The sequence below is a fragment of the Antrostomus carolinensis genome, unplaced genomic scaffold (assembly GCF_000700745.2).
Source record: "Antrostomus carolinensis isolate BGI_N321 unplaced genomic scaffold, ASM70074v2 scaffold15017, whole genome shotgun sequence".
In the NCBI taxonomy this organism is placed as follows: Eukaryota; Metazoa; Chordata; class Aves; order Caprimulgiformes; family Caprimulgidae; genus Antrostomus; species Antrostomus carolinensis.
This window is the reverse complement of record NW_010325476.1, coordinates 78,719-88,902: the sequence shown is the minus strand read 5'-3', so window position 1 is coordinate 88,902 and position 10,184 is coordinate 78,719. Positions and strand designations below refer to the sequence as shown.

At 38.7% G+C, this 10,184-nt stretch overlaps 1 long non-coding RNA gene across 1 annotated transcript in view; it reads left to right on the top strand.

The window, feature by feature from the left end:
• The window catches only part of LOC104527498 (uncharacterized), a 1,929-nt gene extending 771 nt beyond the window's left edge, over positions 1 to 1,158 (top strand). The window contains exon 2 of the long non-coding RNA XR_728041.1: positions 861 to 1,158. This is a non-coding gene — a long non-coding RNA (uncharacterized LOC104527498). The remainder of the gene's footprint in view (positions 1 to 860) is intronic.
• The last annotated feature ends 9,026 nt before the right edge of the window (positions 1,159 to 10,184 follow it).

Genomic DNA, 10,184 nt, shown 5'->3' with positions numbered 1-10,184 from the left:
CACTTGTGTGGAAGGCATGATACCAGCTCTTAGAGGTTTGGGTTGTTTTTTTTTTTTTCACCATAACTAAGTTGAGTATCCTTGCTGTTGTAGACACATAATTAAGCAAAAATGCATCTGAAGGAGGTTATCTGACCTTTTACCTACTCAATATACAAAAATCTACTCAAAAATAAAAAGTTTAAATCAGAGCAGAGTAGAGCTTGGAAGCCTTGGGGCCTTGTTGTTGCATGGAGAAAGAGGAATCACCATCAACTATGATTAAAGCCTGAAAGCTCATTACTAATCTAGAAATCTAAGGTTAGAAACCTTTTGAAAAAAATCTGATAAGTACCCTTATTCTCAAGAATACCCCAAGTGCTCATGATTGATTACTGTGGATGTATAAAATGGAAATGGTGTAAATGGTGATTAAATAGTGTAGGGGAGCAGTAATCATACAAAGAACTCCTTGTTGTGGGTTGCATGCTCTAATGTGGAGTAAATCTGTGAAATCAAAGTATCTATCTACTAATAATTGTTAACTAATTGGTGTGGCAGCTTCTGGGGCTCACTTTTAATTCTGTGAGGAGTGTTGTCCAGCAGCTCAGGCACATGAGGGTCAGAAATGATGATGAAGGTTGCTCTGATGAGATGTTAATGCTCCAGTTAAGGTTAACAGCTGCCCTCGGAGCCCCCAGCCTAGAAATCAATACTGTCATAACCAGTTGACATCAGTGGCAGTACTTCATGGACCTTCGTCAGAACCGTTGACATGAAAGTGAAGCTTTGTGATGATTTCTGATGGATTTTCAACCTCAACTTTTCCTCTTGGTTCTGACATCTTTCCTTCCCTTCCTCCCTTCCCACTTTTTCTATAGGTACCGTGTTATTCATGGGAAGGGTAATGCACCCTGAAGCAATGAATACAAGTGGCCACGACTTCGAAGAGCTTTAACTGCCACCAGCTACCAAAAAGAGGAGATAAGCACATAAAGTTTGAAGTTAATATATTTAAGGTTTGCTGTGTTTTTCCCCCAAGATATTGTTTAAAATGCTTTCAGATCTAACTGTGTGCAAGTCAGTTTCCAGAGGAAAGCTTACAGTATTAAATAATGGTTCTGTTACTGTCATTGTGGTTGCTGTGTCCTTAAAATAAACCTGTGTACATGTCAACAACTGTTTCTTGTTCTAGTGAATTGTAAAGCAAAAAATCTTGCAAATCCATTATTTGTCATTTCTTTACACTCCAAAGACTGACTTGATCAATGAGACAGGAGTGGAATGTGTGCAGCTGTGAATAATGCAAACGGCAAACCTTGATGGTAATTTATAGAGTTGAAGAGCTACATCTGGAAAATGTGACCTCTTCCTGCTCCTGTACAAAGTAGTAAACAGACTTGCAGTCTGTCTCATCAAAGTTAACGTAACAGATTAAGCCTAGTGGATTTTATTCTATAAGATAACTGTGGTAGACTTTGTGTGAACTCTCCCACGTGTGATGTTGCTTTTATGAATGCTCCTGCATGTGACTCTGCAATTCACCTTCCCTAACTGTTGATGCCAATAAAATTTGATCGCATGAATATTTGAGATCAGCCAGTGTAGAATAGCTCTGTATGTGACTCAAGTAAAATAGTTGAATAGTGATGTCATTTGTGTGGACATATTTTTCTTCCCCAAAGTAGTTCTTCTACTTTAACCTAAACTTTACAGTATCTCACTTAAAGGATCTAGAATGATCTTTCTCAATGGGGTTTTTTTAAAAAGAACAACAACCGAAAAACACTGCAATTTTAAGTGTCTAAAAATGTTCTATTCATAAATAAATGTCTAAAGGAACAACGTAATCCTTTTTATTCCCTAACATTTTATTTCTAATAAACTGACAGAGAGGAGAATGACACATACAACAAGTAAATATTAGCAAGGGAATTAGCTGCTGTTTCCATTTGCAAGAGGAGGAGAAGTACCAGTTGTCAACAGAGAGGCATATAATTATTTCCTCCTTCATTGTGCAAAATACAAAAAGAACAGAAGTTATTAAAAAGGTGAGAGAGAGTAGGAGACAATAAGGGAGGAGCTCCTTTGAAATATCATAAATACTGACTTTTGGATAATAAGTGAATTTCTTTTTAGTAGGAGTTTTGTCTTTTGAATTCTATGGGAACAAATACATATTAGGTGAGCCTTAGTTACAGGCTTCTCTGGCATACATTGACTTCAAAATAGCATAGATATTGCTCACAAAGTTACTAGTGCAAGGAAAACTTCCACAATTTGACACATTGTTCACTTCTTTTTATATCAGTGGTGCAAATCTTGCAGGTCAGACTGTGAAGTGATGGATGTTCTCCGTGGAAGCTGGTTACACTCCCTCGGAGAAAGGGCATTTGAACACATTTCTAGCCCTGCCTCCTTGAATTGTTTAGTTCTATTGCACAGAAGAAAAATAGATCTCCTTGTTATGTTGTAGTCTGGACTTGGTGAGACAGTTTTTCTATTCTAATTTAGCAAAAAAATATAGCTTTTGTTCTGTACAGCTAAAAATGTTATGCTTGGGAGGGGAAAACAATAGGGAGTGCTTGTAAGAAGGAGCAGGGGCTAATTTTACCAGGATATAGAACTAGTCTCACTGCAGGAAAAAACCACCTCCTTTGACATGGGGTTACACAAGGGCTGGTTCTTCATGTTTAAATGATTCTATGAACTTCACCAGATGTCTGTAAAAGTGACCCATACGCTAAGGATCTCTTATGGTTTTAACCTTATAGGAGCCAGATTTTTTAGCTGTTACATTTTTTCAGGCTAATTTTTGAGGTGTTCACTCTGATTGGAAAAGATATGTGAAAGCAGATGACAACCCTCAATCATGCTTATTTTCAGTCCATCAGAAGTTCTTCCTGACCAATTTTGTGTTTTCTTTGCATTAGTTCCTTGCAGCATAGATGCTTCTTACCAAGGGAAGGGCTGAAGATAGATTTGAACTAAAGCTATGGAATTACGGAAGGACAGCTGCCAGTCAGAAGTATTTATAGAGGATATCAGGCGAGTGCACAGACTTTCCTAGTGGTTAGACTGAGCAGAGATATAAGTGCAATGATGCAGAATCACATATTCCAAATCTGGTTCTGAGAATTGCCTCAATGGGTGTATAGGAAAACCAACAGAAACAGAAGTGCAGATACTAGTTATTTCACTTGATATTCTCCCAGTCCTTACAGATGCAAAATAGCCATTTCATGTTTCTTGAAAATTGAGAATTACCTGGTTTTCAACAACATGAATTGATTTATTACCAAATTATGCAAAGATATTAGTTGTAAACCACGAGATCAGCTCTCAGACAACACTGTTTTTCAATATAGATAATATCTCAAGTATTGTTACCAATTTATTGAGGTATATGAATACTATTCAATTGTATTTTTTTAATCTAGATTTTGTATCATGTTCTTTTCCAAGATGCTATTGCTTTTTTTGGAGACAAAACTAGCAAAATAATTTTGTCTTTGGATTTATTTTTTTTTTGGTATGGGGAATTTGTCAGTAGTGGCTCATGAGTTTAGGTGTATAGTCTTAAAAAAAAAAAAGTTAAAAATTGTATTTTGTGTTGGAGGCTATGTCAGAAAATAAATTACTGAAACTTCTGTGCTGTGTAAGTGACCCATGATGTGACAGTGTCTACTGACATCCTTCTGTGATGCAAGATTAAGCCTGAGATGCAGTTCCCTGATGCTGTGATCTTCTTTCTTGCCTACATCTATTGGAGTGCAGGTGGGAATGCTTTTCAGAGCTGCAATTGGAAATTTTCCCTACAGATTTTTTTCAGGCTAATTTTTGAGGTGTTCACTCTGATTTGGAAAAGATATGTGAAAGCAGATGACAACACTCAATCATGCTTATTTTCAGTCCATCAGAAGTTCTCCCTGACCAATTTTGTGTTTTCTTTTAGTAGTGGTGCTACCATTGCAGACTGACTTCTTAAATAAGAAGATAATCACTTTTGCGTGACCATGAGCACCAAACAACCCTTCCAGATTCGTGCTACATTCAAACAAAAATTTCTCATGTTGTATGAATTAGGTTGGTTTGGTTTGTTGGATTTTTTTTTTTGCTATTTCAAGCACTAATTTTTATTATCCTTCCAAAAGCCTTGATGATGGCAAAGTAAACTGTTGTTTAGGACAATACACCTAGACCTAGACTGACTTTTTAAAAAAAACCCCAAAACAATCAGTTTCTGTGAATCAAGTACATGATATTACCCAAACAAATAAGATCTTAGTGTTACACCAGAAAAAAATAGTCAAAGCTTTTGTGGCTAATTTTTATTTTTCAATGATGGACAAAAGCAGAAACCACAAGATGTCACTGTATCCTAAGAAGCTGAGAAGTACTTTCCCATTGACAGGAATCCTATGGGAGTGTTGGAAAGCTGAATATCCTGAATGGGACTCAACTTTATGTAGGTCTTGGTAAAATTAATGAGTCGTGTGAGTTTGAGAGCATAATTAGACCCAAGTGCTTGAGATTAATAATTGGGGTGGGGGCACTGGAAACAAATAAAAAAACCCCAGCTTTGTGTTGCAAACTTTTCTCTTGTTCTTGATATCAGGTTGTTGGATTAGGTACAGTGAGGTTACATCACTGCCAGGGGTTCTACTCCCTTCCTGGGGAAAAGGCAATATTTTTCCTACAAGGATTTTCTAAAAAAGACAAGGCATACTCCAAAACAGCATTTAAAACCTAATTCTTGAGTTCTTCCTGTCCCTTTTAATGGGCTATCTTTGCTTTTGTCCCTACAATGGAAAATGAATATACATGAATTAAGAAATGGATGGTTTACCCCCAAAACCCACAGCCAGGGAGGAAGAAAATGATGCCTTAGCAACTCGGACGATACCAGCAAGGAGTGAGTTCATTTCCCCTGTGAGCTACTTTGCATCCGCTGCCATAGTTGATGAGAAATTGTATATTAATTTAGCTTACGAAACTGCAGTCCCCAAGGATTTTGCATCAGGCATCGAAATTGTATATTAATTTAGCTTACGAAACTGTCTGCAGTCCCCAAGGATTTTGCATCAGGCATGACTGTTGCAGGGATCCAGAGAGAATGAAGACTCCCCCTGCTTATTTGGGACCTTTGTTAATTGGTTCAGTAGCTTGTCTTTGGCTTCCAGCTGGCATTGGTTAAGGGCTATAAAACAAAGTTACACATGAGAAACCATTCACAGTACACAAACATAGTTGACACTGTAGAACTCATAAACTAATAGTACATATGTTACCTCCAACAACCAGGGCTTCTTAAGTGATGTTCTCTTTATATAGGACTGCTCTTCAACCAACATCCACATGACTTTTACATTTCACTGCAGCAATTAGAAGCCTGAGTCATGGGCCAATTTCACCAGGTATTAGGCAAACTGAATAAAAAGATAGACAGAAGTAATGTAAAATACTGCAGCAACAGTCAAGGCTGTGAGGTTAATGAAGGATATCTGACTTACAGTCACTCTGGCAGGTAAGTAGGTGGAGAAGGGTGGTAAAGATAAATGTATTCTCCAGGCAACAGGTGAGTCTCAGCTCCACTTGCTATTTTAGAAATTGTTCAGAAAATTTTTCAAAACACCTTATAAATCCAGCCTCCAAACTCCAATAATGGCTATGCTTGGAAGTGAGGTAGCTCATCATTCTCAGATAGGTGCAACTGCAAACCATGCACAGCAAAGTTCAAAACATTGGCAGCTATTCCTAAAAATCATGGTCTATAGAAGTTTTCGTGGCACTCTCCATTTTAGACTGTCATCAAATCACCCAAAAAGTTTTTTCTTAATGATGTGTGTGCAACATTGTGTTCTGGAAACTAATCTGGCAGATAGTGGTAGGAAAATTCTAGATCTACAAGGACCTGGCTGAGGAAAAAGATTGAAATTATTCCTGCAACTGGGGAATTTAGCCCTGAATTTGCCTGAATTTTTATCTTTTCAGCCACACTGAGTCACAATATGAATGATGTTTCAGATATGACCCATGATTTACTGAGAACAAGTTCCTTTACTGTCTAGCTCTCATAAACACACATCTTCTCTTCCCCATAGAAGAGTCATCTTTTGGACAAACTGAGGGAAGAATTCCTACAGAAAAATGATTCTGTATTTGTGTAGAAGTGCTTTTAAGTAAGGAAGAAAAAGAAAAAAAAACCAAAACACAGGAAATTGGATTGTTTTAGACATGTCAGAATCATGTCCTTTGTGCTCTCATTAAGGGATTGGAATTGGCTGTGGAAAAATCCTGGTTTTTCTTTAAGAACAATTTGTTTAGATGGGCTTCAACCATTCCTTCAAGTATTCGAACGCTACCAAAAGTGTTTAGACCCAATCGTAGTTTAACATATTTAGTCTGTTTATATGTATTTGTTAAGAGTCGTGTTTTAAAACCAAGCAACTTGTAGTGGTTAACTGAAGTGTTCTAAAGTGTAACAGCTAGAAAGCTGGCACAGTTTGACATGAAATTAGTAAAATTTCTCATGTTTAATACAAGAGAAATACTGGTCTTAATATTCATCAGCTCTCCTGGGAAATGTTCTTTTTGGGTCAGGCTGCAGCGTGGAATTAGCAGCGTGTAGTGACAGGCTGTTGTTTTCCAGGAGCAAGACTGTATAAAACTGTCCTGCCAACTCTGAACCAAGAGTATATCTCCATCAGCTGAGCTGCTATTGAAGCCCTCAGTGAAACCCACAGAGAGGTAAAAAGGGCCTGTTCTAGTGTGACTGCTGCCTGCTTTACATATGTGTCTCCATTGATTTTTCCTCTGCAGAATTTCTCCTGGGTCTAAACAAAAAGAGAATCAGAGACAATGTGCTACAGTTCATAAATTCACTTCAGATTTTTTTTAACAGCAATTATTAGTGAATGGTCCCAGTGTTTCAGTGCTAGTCTTACTGCTACGGTTTCGTAGGCTGAACAGGCTAACCTTAAACACTTCTAATTCATTTATATTCCAGTGTTGTTCCAAGTTTAATGTTTACACATCTATGGAACAAAGTGTTCTGAGGAGGTGACCTCTTGTTTACTGACCTATTGAATCATGACACATGTGGGACAGAAAGCTTGTAACCATGAGTAAAATAGCTTGCCTTGTGTCGAGCACTCAGAAGAGCCAAGGACATTACCAGTTCTTCCTCTTCACTAGGATGATGACAAGGTAGGTGTAAACCATCCTCAGGGGCAAAGTGCACTTACCTCTGAGCAGAAATTAGGGAATGTCTCGTTCTATAACCTTAAATGTTTAAATCAAGCAAACAATCACGTAGTGTCCAGAACACCAGCAGCATCATCAGAAAAAGCTAAATTTAATCACAGTCATCTGGAGCCTGTTCCAAATCCCCTTTGTCCAAAGTCCGTAGAAAAATATTGCCATTATATTCAGTGCAGCTCTGGACCATGTGCAGATTTCTCTCAAGCTATGGCCCTGAAGCGTGAGTACAAAGAACTCGGTGGGAACTGCCATAACATGTGATTTTGTGTTATTAGTAAGAACTCAATTTTTTGCCCAATTTGCAAAGATTACTTCAGGCCACTTACCTGAGAATATGAAATGGACTTCCAATCACAGTGTTTCTACAAAAACAAACAAAGAAAAAGTCAAGAGTATAAGCAGGCAAGATGTAGAATTTATGAATTTGTATTTTGTGTGTGCACACACGTGTATGCACTCCATTAAATGTGGACATACTGGGAGAATCACTAATTCTGTCACTATTTTATTGTGATATTATAATAAGTAAGCAAACCTAACCTAAGTATCTTTGCATGAAACCATAAGATAACACAGTACAAAATAAGGAAGCCACTCTATGCCTCTTCCTTGGAGGAAGGGAGGCTGGAGGACTTTCCCTTGGTGCAGGGTGGCTATAATGGAATAAAAGGGTTGTTTTCCCCTCTTCCTTTGTCAGTAACTGTTTAGGGAGCCTGGCTTGGTGAGATTCCTGTCTTTAGGTCTCTGAAGATGAGATGAATTCAAGCCTCTTGAGTCTGTTGGCAGCATATTCCTCTGCCTACAATCGTTGCACAGAGAATTCACAAGGCAGAGAATCCTGGGGAAATGAAGGGATGTTGGTGTTGAACATGATGGGCAGTGGCAAAGCTCACCAGCTTCTGTCAACACAGAGGGCCCCGACAAGGAGCCACAGCTCCCATTTGAGGAGCTGGCAGAACTCATGCCTTTGTATGCTGCCTCTATCACTTTTTATGTATTACAGCAACTTGTTAGTAGATTTATTGGCAGTGCACTAAGTAGTATCTTTAAGACAAGTTAATTCAGGCTCTCTGAGACTTGGTAACACCTGTTTAAAATATGCTTCCTTCTATGACCACCCCGAGTACAGAGATTATATTATGATAGTTCCATGACAAGTGACTTCCAAAAAGCAACATGGAATCTTATTTTTCAGAAGAGCCATTAGCCATCTGGCAGACCATTTTCCACCCTTCCTTGTAAGCCTGATAATCTGAACAGCATTCAAGAAAAAGGCAGATCGAAGTCTTTGCTGTTTCCTCAGGAAATGCATTCTGATGACTCCACAGACAAAGGTTTTCAAGTGGAAAACATGTTTACATTTTTATCTCCTTCAGTGCTGTAAAGCCCTGATTTTTTATTATTTTTTTTAGAGTTTCTCAACAAAGTCTTATTTAAAAATGGAGCTTGGAGATTACTAATCTTGCAGGTGAAATGCTGACACATTTTCCATATGTCTGTGTCAGCACAGACATATGGAAGACACCATCTCCTAATAAACTAGTGGGTGTCTATGACAGTTGTGTGTCATGCCATTGTCAGCATGACAGTGATGCTGCTGGTGGCTTCAGCTGCTGTAGCAGTATCTAAACCTGCACAGACACAGCAGTGTGGGCTCAGTTTTCCCCAACTTAATTCATAGAGGAATATAAAATCAGAATCTTTACTCCTGTCCTCAATCTCAGAACTACCTAGAACCTTGCAGGTTAAAATTTTGCTTCACATGGGGCAAGGGGATTCTACAGGACACTGCTATTTTACCATCTTGTCAGCTAAGACCTGAGATCCAAAGAGAGACGGTGGCTCTGGCTCTGCTGTGAGGCTGGTACTCCTTTTGGCTTCCCCTTGACTCCTGTGCCTGTGATCACTGACTAGCATGTGATACGATGGTTTGTGTCCCTGTGTTTCCTTCCCATGGAGGGGAAGGCACAGAGGTTGAATCAGATGGTTTTGCTCCAATATGTAGCTGCAGCACTGCCAGGGCACATACTGGACTCAGAACTGGTCTCTGGTCCACTCATTTGACTGTAGCCTGAGTGACTCATTCCACAGAAAATAGCATTGCCAGAGCAGAGAAAGTAAACCTGATGCTGAGTGACCAACAAGGACAGTTGGTCTGATGTCCTTGTGGCAGGGAAGGAAGAATCCTGCTAGTTTGGCACTTGGTTAAGGTCTTTGCCCTTTTAAACTCTCATGATGTCTTTCTAAGGCTGAAAATTGGAACAATATGATGCTGTAAATTGCTGATCATAAAACAAGATGGAGACTGATGTGCAGTTACCCACTGTGTCCCAAGCTACTGTCCAAATCACTCACTCACCTTGTTGGGCCAAAGTGTCAATGGATTTACATGGTAGGAAAATCCAGTGAACAAGCAAAGCATTTAAAAACAAGCCAACAAATACAAAGCTTTTGGGAGCAGCAGCTGATATTCCCTCAGAGATGTCACACGTGATTTCTATAATCATAAAAATACATTTCATTTTGTTTATTTAAACCAGCCTGTGTTTTACTGTGAGCATTAATCATCTGGTGTCACACAATAGCACGCTAAATGTCACACACTGAGTCACATCTCCTGCAACACGCTGTTATGAATATTCTGGGTGTACTCCACAGCTGTAGCAAGAAGTACTTCATGCCTTGCTAGTTATAGAGCAAACACACTCTTGCAGCTTCATTTTGTATTCTACAAAACAGCAAAGGCAGCATGCAAAATGAGGAGGAAGACTGTTGAAGCTCAGCTGCTGATCTTTCACAATTCAACTGCCAAAATGATGAGATCTGAAAGAAGACATTAAATACAAGTATCAGTAGGAATATTAAACTACCTTAATGAAGAGAATTACATCTGATCACTTAGGGTTTTTATAAGATGTGTTTGCATGAAGAAGCAAAAACAG